The sequence below is a fragment of the Marmota marmota genome, unplaced genomic scaffold, assembly GCF_001458135.2.
Source record: "Marmota marmota marmota unplaced genomic scaffold, marMar, whole genome shotgun sequence".
Lineage (NCBI taxonomy): Eukaryota > Metazoa > Chordata > Mammalia > Rodentia > Sciuridae > Marmota > Marmota marmota.
Window position 1 is genome coordinate 11,991,803 of NW_025999913.1, and position 17,266 is coordinate 12,009,068.

General features: G+C 46.5%; 1 protein-coding gene across 4 annotated transcripts in view; it reads right to left on the bottom strand.

Annotated features, from left to right (window-relative positions):
* Atxn1 (ataxin 1) overlaps nucleotides 1-17,266 on the bottom strand; it is a 389,216-nt gene that overhangs the window by 23,796 nt on the left and 348,154 nt on the right. The window lies entirely within an intron of this gene.

The following is a 17,266-nucleotide window of genomic DNA, read 5'->3' on the forward strand; positions in this document are numbered from 1 at the left end:
TTTCAAAAAAAACCAAATACAATAATAGGGCTGAGGCATTGAAAGTTTTCTTAATGAGGGTTACGTACTCGCTTCATCCTCGGTGCGCTCTCCCCTTCTAAGCCGTCTTTGAATTTTCTCCTCATGCCACCCCCTCCCTTTCTCCTTGGAAAGGGCAACTCACTAGTAACACTAGAAATGAGACGTCTTTCCAACAAATCTGACTCCTATGTTCGAACCTGGCCACACAAACAGTGGCCCTGGAGTCTGTTCTTATTGACACATACATGTCTCAGTCTCTTGGTAACACTGGACTCCAGTTGCCACTACTGTGTGTATAAACCAGTGCCCACTTGGCCTGGTGCATCTTTGGAACCAATATGACACAATGACAAGGAGAAGGTGCCATGGGAGGCTGTAGAGGTAAGCAACAGCCTGTGCTGACATCCCAAGAGCTACGGAGCTGGACTTTGAGAAGCGCACGCCTTTGGGTTCTCCAGACCTTCTTTTCTATGATCAGATTTTTTTTTTTTAAATATTTATTTTTTTTTTTTAGTTTTCGGCAGACACAACATCTTTGTTTGTATGTGGTGCTGAGGATCGAACCCGGGCCACACGCATGCCAGGCGAGCGCGCTACCACTTGAGCCACATCCCCAGCACTATGATCAGATTTTTAAAAAATGCAACAAGGCCGCGGCCTTCAGCTTTCAACCTTAGCCAGGCTGAAGCAACAGTGAGATCCCAACCTACGGCAGGCAGCACTCTTTCAGCCCCTCCGTACACCACCTGAATCCCCAATCTCTCCTGTCTGGTGTTCAATCCTCCACCCTAACTTGCAATTCTGGGGGGCAATGGTTTAATGACTCTTGCTGGTTGTGCTTCGATAGCAACAGACACCAAGATAAAATGACAAATGACATGACAGAAAGCTCCTCTCCTTGATGACTTTGAGCAATAGAGGAAGAAGGAATTTTAGGAACTTGATGTCACAACATCAAAGGATATTTCACACGACAAGAGAGGCACTTAAAGACTACGCAACAAAAACTAAAAAGACTTGAAATATTAATGCTCAGGAAGAGAAGAACCATCCTGGTATCCAAGGAGTTTACCCTCCCAACCTGCAGATCCTAAATAACTTCATTCCGTACAGCCTCTCTTAGAAAGAGCACAGCATATAATCTATACCCAGTGCTTACAAATCAATTACGAGGACACAATAAAATTAAACTATGAAAGTATCAAGAAAGTTGCCCCCTTGAAAAGTATTGATAATGACCTTTTAATAGTGACTCAAAGAGCCACTCTTAAGAAAGGGGACTGTATAAGCCCCCCCCCCCCCCTTTCTCATGTCTGTTAGCAAGGAACACTCATTTCTGAGAACTACTCAGAGAACTGTTCTGGGCACCCCCTGCTGGTTCCACAGGAGAACAGATAAAAACAAAAACACAAACAAACAAACAAAAAAAAAACCCACAGGATTTCATTAGAAACGTTCATGCAAGAGTGATATGTCAGAATCTGAAATGAGAACATTTGCATATAGTAGGCCCAGCCAGTAAGGGAATAGGTTAATTAGCTTAAGGCAGCTCTGGGGAAGAAAAAACAGCAGCATAAAAGTCCTTTCAGAGCCAAGTAAAATGTCAAACACATTCAGGAAGAGGCCCATTAGCAATGGAAATGTAAAATGTCAGTACAAGGAATGCACAACATACCAAACTAGAAAACCCCTTGAAAAGTACTTTTAAGAACCCAGATTTCATAAATTGGGGGAAAGAATGCTGACTTGCTTCTCAGAAACACAGGATTATATATAGTTTTTTTTTTTTTTTTTGAGAGGCTGGTTTCATGGGTCCTAAATGCTAACTGGGCTGGACTTCTGCCAATGGACCATGAAGACATATCAGCTTTGACACACAAATTCAGATTTCTTCTTCTTAAACATTACCCATTAATAAACAGTATCTTTTCTAGAGATTGTCAAGGATATATTTAAAAAGAAGTTAGAGTGACCCAGGTTGAACTATATAAATCTCAACTCATCTCCTCCTAAATTTATTAATCTAAAGTATTTTTCAAAAAAAGATATAGGGTCTCACTGATCTGGTCTGAAACTCCTGGGCTCAAGTGATCTTCCTGTCTCAGCCTCCCAAGTAGCTGGGACTACAAGTGTGCACCACCGTACCTGGCCTTCTCCTAAGTTTAGAACTGTTGGCCAGTGCAGCATTGAGGAGCAAGAGCTCTCTAATTCTAGGTTATGTGTCACTTCTCTGTGCACTCTGAGCTGTACTGTGTACATCTTCCATTGAAAGGGAAACCTGAAGGTAGGAACTGGATCTTTCTGTATTTCCAACGAACCACCAGAGGGCGCCATAGTACACCACCACGGCATTACTGTATTGGGATGAAAGAAGAGGTAATTTATGAATGTGAAAAAGTAGAGTAGTGAGGGAGGGGGGAGTGGGGAGAGGGAAAGATGGTGGGGGGATGGGGAGGAGAGGGAGAGAAAGAGAAAGAAAAAAGGAGAATGGGATGTTCACTTTAGGGTCTCTTTCTAGTAGCAGACAAAAGGCCTCTGAGTCCTGAACTCTCAGGGGTCCTGGAGCTAATCTCTGAGTGCACCTGCCAACAACAGGAACATTTCTTTGAAACATAGCCAGCGCCATGGATGCTAAGTTACCAAACCACATGCGAATCACACTGCTTAAACACCATCAGAAAAGGGAAAGCAGAAGGGAAATTAATAGATGAACCAAGACCAATTTATTTAGAGCTTACTACCTATGGTTTGCCTGGCAATCAGTGTTCTGAATACATTCATCTCAAGAACTTGGTGATTTTTAAATGTAGCTTCTACATTTATATTTATTTCATTATCAGTATTTTTAAATTTAGCCTGGTGCTTTTTTTCATTATCAGTACTTTTTAAATTTAGCTCGGTGGTAATTTGCCTTGCTAGTCAAAGTCTTATCCTCAGATCAGCAACACCAGCATCCTGGAGCTCTTTAGAAAGGCAAAAATTATGGCCCCAACCAGAACCTTCACGTTAACAAGATCTCCAGGAGATTCAGAGGGACAGTAAAAAGAAACTCAAGAGTACATTTTCTACTTCTTTTTTTTTGATACTGAACTCAGGAGCACTTGACCACTGAGCCACATTCCCAGCCCTATTTTGTATTTTATTTAGAGACAGGGTCTCACAGAGTTGCTTAGGGCCTCACTTTTGCTGAGGCTGGCTTTCAACTCTCGATCCTCCTGCCCCAGCCTTCCAAGCCACTGGGATGACAGGCATGCGCCATACATTTTGTAATTCTGAATTGTTAAGCAATTAAACACTGCTGTCCCCTTTCGAATGGAGCAGGCACAGGGGGCCACACTAGGTGCCATGCGTACCCTGGGGCTGACGGAGCCTCCCAGGCTCTTGACCTTGGGATCATCAAACCCAACACAAGTCTACCTAATAACTGCCCCTTTTCTCCTGGTTCCTTAAAAAACTAGAGAGAGACGTGTTTTTCAAAGACTATGATGCATTTTATGGACTCAATCAACTCCAGGAAGAAAAATGGAATTGTTTAACAAGGAAAGCCCATACTTATATCTTTGCCATCATTCCAATTCAAAGATGTTTTCGCTTCTATCATGGATCCAGACGGAGAAGGGAAAGGAAAATGAGAAACTACTGTGCTACAGAAGTGAGGCCCTGTGCCCGCCGACTCCCAGCCTTGTAAACAACTGCTCAGAAGAGAAGAACCCCTAGGCTTTGATGCCTAAAGCCCCAACTAGGCACTCCACGGCTGCGGAATCCACAGAGTGGTCCTGCCTACGAACCCAACCCTGGGTTTCTCAGTTGAAGTGAACCCATGGCTGCTTGCAGGTCCATCCCTGCACAATTAGGAGGAAAAGCAGATGCCCTCATGCCTTCCTGATCTGGAAATCTGGACTCTGAAATGCTACAAAGTCTGCAGCTTTCGGAGGACTGTCAGGACGCCACCTGCAGAGAATTCCACACCTGACCTCACGTGACAGGCTGCAGTCGGAGTGCAGGTGCCACTAAAAATGTCATATAAAATGACCTTCAGGAGATGTGTGTAAGGTGTAGGTGAAACAAATTTCATGTTTTGACTTGGCTCCACCACCAGGGTATTTCATTATATGTGTGCAAACATTCCAAAAAAAAATCCAGAACCTGGAAAACTTTTGGTCCCAAGCATTTTGGGTAAGGGATACTTGTACTGGATAATGTGTATGATCCTTGAGAGGCAGAACACCTGAACATAATGCCAGAGGTCACCAGGACAGGGCAAGGGCTCTTGAAGTCCTAATTCACCAATCTCCTTCCAGTTTCATCATCTCACCAGAGGGGAAGATGTATGTAGCACCTTGGCAGAAGGCACCTCATTTTGGTTAATCATTGAAAATAAGCCCAACCCTGGCATCCTTGGAGTATCCAGGGTGGACAAAGGTAGGCTAGATGACAGCCATAATTAGACACCTTATGGTTGACTGGCAGAGCATGCCCCAAAGGAAGTGGATCACACATTCCTTCATCAAATGCTGGGTTTCTAGGAGGTACAGCGGACCTTAATTGTTTTATGTCAGCATGAAGCAAATGGCAGGCTACAACTCTATTTTTAGTTGTGTTCTATTCAACATTTTATTAGTGTTTTGGTTATCATATTTAGAGGTAACAGAAGGCTGGAAGGCATGCTTAATGTGTTGCGGTTAATATTCAAATATATCCTCAGAAGCTGGAAGCAATGGCACAGAACCAAGAAAATTAAGATTAATGAGAATACATACAAGTGCCTACTCTTGGTTTCAATAGCGCAATTAGTCTGGTAGTAGGGGTGGAGCGATCTGGTTTAGGGATGGTTCAAATGAAAAATCTCAGGAATTTTCTATTCCACAATACACTCAATAGCAACTAGCACTTTTGGCAAGATTCTTAAATGGCTGAAGTAATTATAAGTTTCATTTAAAAAACACATGTGCAGGGCGCAGAGGTTCATGCCTGTAATCCCAGAAGATGGGGAGGTTGAGACCACGGGTTCAAAGCCAGCCTTAGCAAAAGCAAGGTGCTAAGCAACTCAGTGAGACCCTGTCCCTAAATCAAATACAAAATAGAGCTGGGGATGTGGCTCAGTGGTTGAGTGCCCCTGAGTTCAATCCCTTGTATCAAAAAAAAAAAAAAAAAAAGCATAAAACACATAATGTTCAGAACTAATGAATAAACACTGCAACACTGTGATCATAGATGGCTCTGGTCACATCCTCACTAATGAACTGCTGACCATGGACACTGGACAATGGGGCGTGTCCAGGGTGGAGTGGCAGGTTGGCGAAGGGTCTGGAGGCAAAGCAGCCTGCTGACAGCTGAGACTGCAGGGAGTCTAAGTACGGAGAGCGTGGCACCATTAGAAAGAGTCAGAGCTGTTAAAAACGGGCAGGCTGCCCAGTGAGGCACGTCCCTGTGCCATGCGGAAGATGGGTATAGATTGTCGGGAGGAATGGGGGGACCCTGCCCTGGTTGGGTGTTTGAACGATTTATTCTACATTTTTTCCCCATTACAAATATTTTGAGACTCCATGGATTCCATCCTGTCTCCAGATGGCTTTCTTGGGAGAATGGCCTACTTTCACATTTTCTTCTGTGTCCTCAATGGAAATGGCTTATTGGTTTTATCTTCTGTGTCTGACCTGGAGCCTCCCTGGGCAAGCCCATGTCCAGGAGGGACATTGAAAGGGAGAAAGGTCCCATCCAGGTACACTTGGGGCCAGAAACCAGCGGGGGTGTGGATAGGAGGCTGCATGAGCTGGCACAGCAGGCTGTCTGCAAGCCTCCCCACAGCACGCTTGGTTTTCCACCCTGACTGTACCCCGAGGTCTTGCTCACCCAAAATCACGGTAAGTGAGAAGAGAAAAAGCAAGAAAGGCCATGCACCTTGGAATCCATGCTGGAGAACGGCCACCCAAGTGCCCAGGGACATAAAGAAGAGAGAAATACTGAATATATCTTCATTTCATCATTAATAGTAGCGGATTGATTGAGACACCTCCCCCACCAAAGTCATGGCCACCTGGAACCTAGGAAGGTGACTTTAAAAGGGTCTTTGCAGATGTAACTAAGGATCTTGAGATGACATCATTCTGGATTATCCAGATGGGTCCTAAATTCAACCACAAGCCTCCTTAGAAGGGCAGAGAAAGATCTGAGTCACGCAGAAGAAATGTCCTTGTGAAGACAGAGGCAGGGACTGGAATTACGCAGTCCTGTCCCAAGCTAAGGACATCCAGAGCCATCAAACTGCAAGAGGCAAGGAAGGCATTTCCCTTGGAGCTCTTGGAGGGAACACAGCCTTGTCAACATCTTGGACTTCCAGAAGCATAAGAGAAAACAAGAGAATAAACTTCTGTTATCTTAACCCTCTGTAGCAGCTTGAAGAAACTAATACAAATGGCTTCTATTAACTGATAAACTACTATATGGCCGTAACCCTCAACATGCCACTTACTCCTCTAGTTGGGGACACTGAGGCTTGTTCAAGGACAGAATCAGAGGTAGAACTAGCATGGGCCATTTTCTTGCCCTCCACAATACTGATGCAGGGACTACTAGTATGTGGGGGTGCACTATGGTAAGGACAGCTTAGTGGCAAATAATTTTGGGGGGGGTTAGAAAAGGAATGGAATTCATAAGTGGGAGAAAAATGTCCAAAGGAACTGTGTCATATAGAGACTAACTGAGAATCACACAGGCTGGGGGGACTCAGGAAGAGAGAACTGGCTCTTTGAATTTCCCAGGCAAGCAAATTGGGGACCCCAGGACCAGCCACCAAGCTCCATGCCACTCACCAAATTGCAATCCAAGTCTCAGCTGTGCAGGGGCCTGGAGGGGGCGCCTCCTGCACAGTGGGGAGCTGAGAACTGTGAGAGCCAAGCTCCTTCTAAACAGGCTCCCCTGCTCCAGAGTGACAGAAAGTTCAAGTCTGCACCCGCCCAGGCTCCCCACAGTGGGTGGCAGTGGTGCCCACCACGGGGACCTCACAGTGCAGGGAAGGTCTTGCTGGGCCAGTGCTACCAGCATCAGCTAGGAATTCAGCGGGTCAGGGCAAGGCAGGAGAAGAGACCTCACTGCCGACATTGTGGGCACGGTGAAGAGGTTTTTTTTGGCCTGTATATTTGTAGAATTTTTTGGCAATGAAATTCAATGCAATGATCAAAAATTTTAAGTCCTTCCCAAATAACAGTCTTATTTGGATGCACACTGGCTCAGGGTCCCTTTGCCTCTGGGGCAGAGCTGTCCCTCTGGTCAAGGCCTTGAAGAAGAGGCTGGAGGGGATTCCTCGGGACACTTGCTGCACTGGCTGTGCGTGTCCACTGGACCCCTCTGCTGGGGAGGCTGAACGGCCTCCTCCCCCATCCCTACCTGGGGCTCTGTGGTCTGCTGCTACCTCTCAGTGTAATGGGAGGTGGCCTTTATCAAGCCTGGGGCAAACTTTCCTGAGCTTCTGCCATTACTGTTCCCAGTCCACAAGAGGATGGCACTGGGGGTGTTCGTAGTGGGTTTTGCCACCTTCAGCACAGGGGGACAGCTGTCCTGTGGGCAGAGTCCAATGCATGGCTTCGCGGCACTCCTATATGAACGCAGGAGGATCCGCTTGGGCCAGCAGGGAGGAGGGCGAGGCCCAGGGGCTGTGTGATCCTAGCTCACAGGGAGACATGGCTGCAGCATCTGCGTCGCCAGTGTCCTCTGGCGGCCTGCCCACGGTGGAATTCCTGGAAAGGCTCAAGACAGAAAAATGACCATCTGGATCCAGACTGGTCCCAAGGGCATTGTCGAGCAGAGGTTGAGTTGGAGTTTGTAAGAAAAGCTGGAAATGCCCGTCTGTCAAGACCTCTGCTGGCTCCGCACATGAGCAGATACCTCTGTGCTCTCAAGTCATGCTCCCGCCAGAAGAGCTTCCTGAGGGCACCCAAATGACGGCTCCTGCACCACTCTGGATGAAGACTGGGAACAGGTCCGGGGAGAGGGAGGGGCCCACCACTCCTGCACTTTGAGATCCTCACCTTGGTCCAGAGTAAACTGTTTTAAGGACAGGGAAGGTGGCCCCTGTTGTGGCCTCAGCCCTCAGCCTACTGTGACAAGATGAGAACTGGCCACAGTGGCATAGTTGAAATCAGAGTTGGGAGGGTGAGGACCTGGCACTTTTGATATAAAGTCCTTATCCCTACAGTGACAAATTCATTGCAGAATTTATAAAGCCATTTCTTCGTAGCCAGTGGTACAGTTAGAATATCAATGTAAAATATAATATTACTACCATCTGCAACAAGGACCCACGTCTGGTGTGGTGTCGCACATCTGTAATCCCAGCAGCTCTGGAGGCTATGACAGGAGGATCACAAGTTCAAGGTCAGCCTCAGCAATTTAGCAAGGCCCTAAGCAGCTTAAAATAAATAAATGAATGAATGAATGAATGAATGAATGAATGAATGGTGGGGGAGAGAAAAGAAGAGAATGAACCTGCAGAGTTGTTCAAAGGGCAGGCTATGAACTTTATTGGGCTGGGGATGTAGCTCAGTGGTAGGTGCTTGCCTCATATGCACGATGCCCTGACACCACAAAAAGCAAACAAGGGTAGGCTATGGTGTTAGGTAGAGGGCAGGTTCAAATGCAGGCTTTACTGCGATCTACATATGTAATTGTTTCTCTTTTTCCTTTTAATATACTTTTTATTTTACTCAAAATTACATGTGCCCCAGTTTAAGGGGGCAAGTATTTCAACAGTGCAGAATCTTGGATTTCACATCTCTGCCTATTAAATGGGGAAGAATTAACGCATACAACATCTGGAAATACTGTGCACACTCAATACACGGTGGCCAACGTCATTACATTCCACCAGTCCACCTCCTGGCTTCCTGGCCATCACCCACCCTTATCTGCTGCCCCTCTCTCCTAGTTCTATGACGACATCAACACACCACCTTCAAACCATCCATTTTCTCAAATCTCTGTGATTTATGAAAAAGAGAACAATGGATGTTTGAGAAATTATTTTCTTTCTTTCTTTGCCTTACAGACTGTATTTGTGACAGTGCCCAACACAGGTCCCTTTTCACACCATAAAGCATGAAAAGCAATTCCTCAAAGAAAATACTCAGAGAAGCCAGCGGCTCAGCTCCAACGCGGCTTATCTTGGAAAGGGTTAAGTGCCAGGCTCCGTGTTCCCCTCTGCCTACTTTTCTACAATACTGTTTAGATGAGTGGTTCTCAAAAGGCCCAGTGGGGAGGTGCAGACTCTCCTCTCCACGTCCACAGGGAAGGCTTCCAGCCCACTGCTCACACGCCTCCAGGCTTTCCCACACCCCCCAAAGCCAACCACCTGCACTAGCTCAAGGACCTTCTACTGGTCACTGGCGGGTGGCGTTTCTGAGACACTAAATGCACCAAGTTTACCAACAGAGATCCTGAAAAATCTCCCCCAGGTCAGAAACTGCCTTCTGGAATTGAGGCATCCAGCAAGTCGTTGAAAGGATTCACAGTCTCTGAAGCCTTCCGGTGAATCATAAACCAACATGCCACTCCTCCAGGGCCCTTGTCCCTTGGCTTCCCGTCCACTGTGGTTTCGTGGTCTCTGGCTGCTATGATCTGAATGTGTGTCCCAAAGTTCAAGTGCTGGAAATTTAACTCCCATGTGAAGGTGAGAAGCAGCACCTTCAGGAGGTGGTTAGGACATGGGGCTCCCCCGCATGAGTGGGTTCATGCTGCTACCCCAGGGGTGGGCTGGCCGTGGAGCACAAGCTGGCCCCATTCCCCTCTCCTGCAGGAGCATGCTGTCTGGCCGTTCCACCTCTGACTACGGAGGTGGCACAACAAGAAGTCCCTTTAGCTCCCACAGCCTCTCCATCTTGAACTTCCCGGCCTCCAGAACCGTGAGCCAAATGGTCTTCTATTGTTTTTAAATTACCTAGTCTCTATTTTGTTATAGCAGCACAGAATGGATTAAGACACTGTGACATTAAATAGCTTAACCATCTTCTTCATTGCAAAGGCCACAAGACCTGCTGTGACCAGCCTTCTGCAGGCAGGAAAAGTCACCCATGTTCATTTTAACTGTAGCAATGCTTTACATACAATGGCCAGGGCATGCCCATCCTATTGTAAAGGCAAGAATCCCGAGGCTCAGAGTGTAAATCACTTGCCAAATATTACATGGTTAATGAATGGCAGAAATAAAATAAAAATCTTGGCTCCTCTCCAATAAAATCCTGGGTTTCAGTTGCTTGGCTTGTGCACTGGGATTGCAAATGTATTAGGGAAGAATTTACCCTGACCCAAACAGAGGTCTGGCCTTTTTCCTCTGCTACAGGGAAGTGATTGCTAGGTCTCTTGACTCATAGACACATGTTTCTTTGCCAGGGGGCTTTGGTCACTGGACCTCTAATGATGGGGGTTTGCGTCACCAAAGCATCAGTTCCAACTTCTGAGGAACTAAGGATTAATGGAATTTTCCTGATATCAGGGAGGGGCTAGGGCCTAAAGGTCAGTCATGAGGACAGAGGGCACTCAAGCTTCAAGAAAAATGCTGGACTCAGAGGCACGGGTGGGCACCCCGTGGGCTATGTTCTGTGCACATGGCTACACATCATGGCGGGAGGGGGCAATGCTGTCCATAACTCCATCACTGAGTTTCTTAGTGAATTGCAGGGCTTGAGGGTGGTTTGGGGAATACCCTGAACTTGCGATGTTGTCAGAAATGAGAGGGGTCTTGTGGAACTGTCCCAACTTTGTAGTTTTCCCATGAACTCCTCCTTATAGCTGATGCTGATCATAAACTTACAAATATGTCAGACAATACAATAAACAGAATAAACAAGGTCCATGAGGTTCTGGGATAAGAATGCAGCATGAACCAAGGATTTCTCTACATCTGCGCACCCCCCCCCCTCCCCACAGTGGCCAGTGAACAGGTACAAGAGCGGAACAGAAACAGTCAGGAGTTCACATCACTCAGGGCAATGAGGCTGCAGCCAAGCCCCAGAGAAGCCGCTCTGTGCCAAGTGCTTAATGTGTAAGAAGTGCTGGGCGGATCAGTTTTCTGGGTACAGCACTCAAAGCATTGAAGCAATGAGGGCAACCCACCAGGGAACTTGCCACCACCTTCACAGTGGCGGTCCACTGAGCTTCAGGACCAACTACATTGGAAATCTGCCATGGTTACTGGACACTGAACCTCCCAGCAGGTCCAATGGAGGACACGGCTCCAACCCCCTTGGCTCTCCCAACCTTTGAGGACATTCTTCCCAGGAACACAGAGGAAGATGAATATGTACTTGGGAAATTCCTGGTTTCGATAAATAAAGGGCACAGTTCTGGGCTGAGACAAGAAGCCCTGGAGCCTTAGTATTAGGGCCACATGTTCCTCACCTGCAGAATGAGGAATCCAGGCCGGCTGCCCATCAGACCCACTCAGACCAGCTGAGTCAGAATCCCTGGAGGTGGGGACCTCCACTGGTTGAGAAAAAATTCACCAGGGGATTCTGATGTGCAGTCAGAGGTGAGAATCCCGGCTGCTGGGGTGAATGATCTTGAACTGCCCTTTCAGCTCCCTCACTCCTGAGCAGCAGCCTCAGAGATTTAAAATCCAGCCTCCGATCCTTTCCCTTACCCCTGCCAACACAAAAATAGTGTTTTCACCGCCTTGAACTGCACTTTAAAAATGAATTACATGTCGGCACAGAGACACCAACTTCACACCCATCGGGGTGGCCACTGTGTTCCAAAAGCAGAAATGGAAAATAGCAAGCATCAGTGAGAATGTGAAGACATTGGAACCCTCGTGCACTGCTGAGGATTCAGGATGTCACCACTGTGGAAAACCGTTTGGCATGGAATTACTGTGTGACCCAGCCATTCCACTTCTAGGTAATACCCTGAAGAATTGACAGTGGGGACTCAAATGACACTGCATAGCACTGTGCAGCAGCATCATTCAAGACAGATGAAAGGCATAGCCACCCACGTGTCCATCAAGACAGGAGAAGATAAGCAAAGTGCGGTGCAATCATACACTGCAATTCAATTCCCTTTCCTTGCAAAGGTTGGAAATTCTGCTACAGGCTGCAACATAGATGGACATTGAAACATTATGCCGAGGAGTCCAAGACGGCAGACACAAAGCACATCACCATCTGATTCCACTTGGATGAGGTGCCTGGGCCGGTCCAATTCATAGAGTAGAGCAGAAGAAGCCAGGGGCTGGGGAGGAGGCTCTGGATGTTAATGGGTACACAGGCTCAGCTTGGCATGTGGGATGAGTTTTGGAGACGGATGGTTAGTGATGTTTGCACACCAACGACAAAATACCATATTGTACGAATGTCACTGAACTGTATACTTAAAAGTGGTTAAAATGATAAATTTTAGGGATGTATATTTTATCACAAAGATTAAATTCCATGTTGTGATTAAAAAAGTTTGAAAACAAATTGCATTTTTTTTTTTTTTTAATTTCACAGGACCTCATTCCCGCTCAGTTCCATGAGGAACTCCCCAGATCCCTGGAAGACCTGCCAGAATTAGTCTCTAGCCCATGGCTGGACTTTGGGGATTTTAAACCGTATGATCTTCATGAAATTCACAAAGGGGACTGTGAGTCATCGAAGGTTAAGAAGTGATCCAGGAGTGGCGGCACATGACTGGAGGGTCACTTTGGCAACTCAGCGAGGCTCTAAGCAACTGAGTGAGACCCTTTCTCAAAATATAAAATAACAAGGGCTGGGAGTGTGGCTCAGTGGTCAAGCCCCCTGGGTTCAATCCCAGTACCAAGAGTAATAAAAAGGAAAAGCAGCATGAATTTAACGAAACCCCCAAACTTGATGGCCCTGTCTCCCTCTTCTTCCTTGATTCTATCAACAGGTGATGTCATATCCACCCTCCAAATCAGGACAGCAGATTGTGGCAAAGCCCACCTAGTGATACTTTTGGCTTTGGGGACCTTTGTCAAGCTACCCGACTCTGCCACCAGAACAGATGGGACGTGCCTGCCCAGCCCTGGCCTTGCTCCTGCAGAGCCTTTGTTTTCCCTCCAGCCTATCAGGGCTCTTTCCACTCCACTGCACCTGGGTGGCTACCCGTTTTCTTGGGTGGTACTTAAACTTGTGCATGCATCAGTTGTCTGGAGATTCCTGAGGCTGCTCCTGCTGCTGCCCTGGGGACCACCCTTAGAAGCCCGTTCTATCTATCCCTCGGGATGTCATTTACCTGAGGTTCTCCCCGTTGCCCCACACCCCATGCCCTTCCTGGCACTCTTCTTTATCTTCTTGTAACTGTGGCCTCTGCTACATTCTCAGGTCCCAGCTACTCCATGCCTGTGCCTAGGCCAGGTCCCCTGATGGCACTTCCTCCTAAAACTCACAACCAAGCTGTGGAAGCCACTCTGTCCTTGTTTCCATGTGTCCTCATTATACTGTCAACTCCCTGACTATGGGTCTCGACTGAATGTCACATTTCCCTGGGACTCCAGGGGTGCTGTCCCTTCTTTCTGGGCACGCTGTTCTTATCCTGTATCCATCGTATTTTGTCTTCCTCAGAAGCTGGACTCGAAAAGCAAAGCGTTTGTGGATTGTTTTCTAGATTGTGAACGTGAGGATAGATGCTGATCAAACACTGAACTCGCAATAGAAGGACACAAAATACTGTGCATTTGCAAAGAATCTGCACGTGGAGATGCCATTTCTAACGCACTTGCACGGGACATTATTAACCCCCAGACTTCCTGTATCACCGTGTGAGGTGGCCCTGAAGATGTGTGCTACCAGGGAAGGTCTCTGAAAATTCACTTCCAGCCATCCAACACTCTTGCCCTCCATCTCAAGGAATTGCTTTTTAACCTTTGTAAATATATACTCCTTCCAGTAAATCCAAAGACAAAAGTTTTATTGAAACCAACCTAAGCCGAGTCCAGAAAGGACAGGGAGACCAGCCATAAAAGTCAACCAGGATAAGAATTCTCCCTGAAATAAATGTTTGTTTTAAAATTCGGGGTATGACTCATGCTCCATGAATGGATGGCTGAGTTCTGACCCTCAGAAGATGAATGGTTCATTTTGAAAAGCCTGTGAACACAGAACCCACTTTCTACCTCCATTTATTTTGAAGCAAAACTATGCAGTGGAGCCCAGGATGCCCTGATTGTTTCCAGTCACCCCTAAGATGGGCAGTGGGATACTGCCCTACCTGCAGCTGCTTTCCGTTGGAAAACCAAGTCATGACCTCGGCCTCTCCCAGGGCTCACATGCTGCCCAGCACGAAGCTGGCGGAACAGGAAGGGCATTGAATGAGCCGCCAGCAGCCCTGTACCCTGCCTGCCAGGCTGCTCCTCTTCACCCTGGCTGAGCCTCAGGCTTAAGCAGGTCTTCATTCAACAACAACAAACCTACACTCTCCCTGGATGAACGGTAACAGTCTGAACCAGGCACACCGTCTGATCAACTGTATCCAGCAGGAGATGGCAGGCTGATTTATATTCTTTACATTTAAATTTAGGTCCTGGGAAGAAGGCAATCCCCACTATGAGATACTTCTTGGTCACGCAATGAAAGGGAAGTTCTAATAAGCCAGTCAAACACCAGCTCTACCTCATCTCTGCATTTAAGACACTTAAATGAACTGGGTGCTCTGGAGCCTGCTGCCGCACATCCAGAAGGTGGCTGACTCTGGGGTCATGCAGGCTCTGGGGCAGGGCTTTGGCTTCCGGCATCTGGTAATTGATGACTTTAGGAAAAAGATATTCAACTTTCAAAGCTTTGATTTCCTCTCCAAGAAAACAGAGATCACAGGAAGTCCCAGCTCCTGGGGGCGGGGTGGGCAGGGGTGTTATGGGAATTGTGTGGGACAGTGTCCAGCTCATAGGCAGTGGCATGGAAACCAAGGCTGCTTCTGGCATCTAACTACTGGTCTCCCCATTACTGTCATGGTGAGGGCAGAGGGCAGAGGGCAGGGTCTAAGCTGCATGAGTTGGAATCCTGGTGCCTTTACATATTCCCATGCAAGTTAATGATTCTGTGCCTCAGTTTCCTGGTCTCTAAAGTGGGAATAACACCTGCACAAACCCAATAGGCTTGTAGTAAGTTCCCACATCCCTCGCACCAGTTAGCTCCAGTAAAGATACTGGATGAGACCCTCTCTAATTAGAAGGTTCCCTGCCTCACTCCCTTAATGAGTCCTCTCAAGTCTGGGCAGTTCAGAAAGTTTACTTTCTTCTTCCAATTGTCTTCTAGAAGATCCTCCATGTGAGTACACTGGTGTATTTTTTTTCCTCCTAAACTGGACTAAAGTTTTGTCTGCAGAACAAATGATCAATTACATCTATAGTCAAAGATAAAATTTAAATGTGCTTATGTTTTAAATTTGTTTCATTTGTTGTTTATTCATATGGTATAAATAGAGACTTTTGAACTTATTTAACACAAGAGGACACTGTATACTGCTTAGACACACTCATTACAAATTAAAGCAATCCCTTTCCTCTTTAGAGGAAACTGAATACCAATGACCTAACTCAAATCTCTACACCACCATAAAAAACACTAAAGATGGGACAGCCATTTTATATATGGCTCTAATAACAAATGAAAGACATCAAATAATGCTGCTGTAAACACCAAATGGCTATGACCTAAATAGTCAATAAAATGTTTAATAGATAAGTGGAAAAGCAAAAAAGTATGTTAGTGCCTGTTCAGAAGGAGGTCAACTTTATTTCTAAGCACTGTAGCTGTGGAAGATACATGCCCTAGTGTTGTGTTACTACAACAAAATACCCAGGGCAGACTACTGTTGAAGAAGGGAGCTTCATTTCGCTCATAGCTTTGGAGGCTAGAAATTCAAGATAATTAGGCAGCCCCATTGGTCAGGTGTGAGCCTTATGGCAATAGTGCCACCATGGTGGGAATGCCTATGGCAAGAAGGGATTCCATCCCAAGCAGGAAGCTGGAGGGATCCAGAGGTCAGCTCAGGCTTTTATAACACCTCATCCCAGGAGAGCAGCACTCCTGAGGGCAGGGCCCTCCAGGACCTAAGGTCCTCCCACTAGGCTCCACCTCTTAAAGGCCCACATCATTTCCCAAAAGCACGACCCTGGCAACAAACCTACAACACACAACCCTGGGCTGCAGAACAGGGCAGCAGTTCACCTCTCTGGGCCTCAGGTTCCTCACTGGTAACACGTGAAGGACAATAACACATTTTTCAAGAAATCCCTGAGGTGGAATGAGAGGTCATCTACCAGAGAGCACGTCTAGCACAAAACAAATCCCAACATGTTCTCTTTCCAGGACTTGAGTCACAAGGCTCAGTTGCCTGTCAGAAATTCCCACTTGGATGCTTCAATGTCCCCTAATCATCCCTCAGAATAGCACCCAGTCTGCCCCATTTCCCCAGGCCTACAGCCAGAGCGCCATTTTAAATTCTGCCCTATCACTTGAGTTTTTACGCCGATATTCCACTAGTCTGTTGGTCTTTCTTCAGAAAGTTTCAAACTATTGGAACAAGGTCTCCAGTCAGTTCCTTTTCTCCAGCTGGTGTAGCAAAGAATTTGGCTTTCCTCACGGTGAGGTCTGGCCTTTGCTCTCACTTTTGGAGTGATCCATGAGTATCTGATAGGAGTGTCTTTATTTGGGGAATGAGGGACCTTGAGTCACAGCAGGCTACTTAGCCCAAGCCTCAGTGTCATCAGGTTAAAATGGGATCACAGCAGCTACCCTGCAGGGTCAGGATGAAGCTCTAAGGTAATGTATATTAAGCACTTAGGACAGTAACTTAGCACAGAACATGTATCCCACAGATGGTGGCTAAAAATGTTTCTCATATTCAGTAGGAATTATATAAATGTTCATTTCTTTTTCTTTTGTAATTATGGGAAGGTGAAGGAAATGGTCAGAATATTCCATAAGCATTCTGTCAACATTTTCAGGCTTCGTGTTTTGCTGCCAAGTATTTCCATTTTGGTTTTGCTAGTATTCTTTTGCTAAGAAACCATTTATTTTTACCCGATTGATTTTTTTTTAAGTCTTGCTTCATTCTTGATTATGTAGGATCAATAATTTTTCCTTATAATGCGATCACAAGCGTGAGAAGGTAAATGAGGCTCTGTGCTTGGGCTCACCTCTGCTAGCATCCCCCAACTCCAGGAAGCAAGCTATAAGCAGGGTACCAGTTCAGGCTACTGTGTTCCTGGTATTTAACAGAGTTTATTTAGGACTGGGAAATGGGAGCTTGA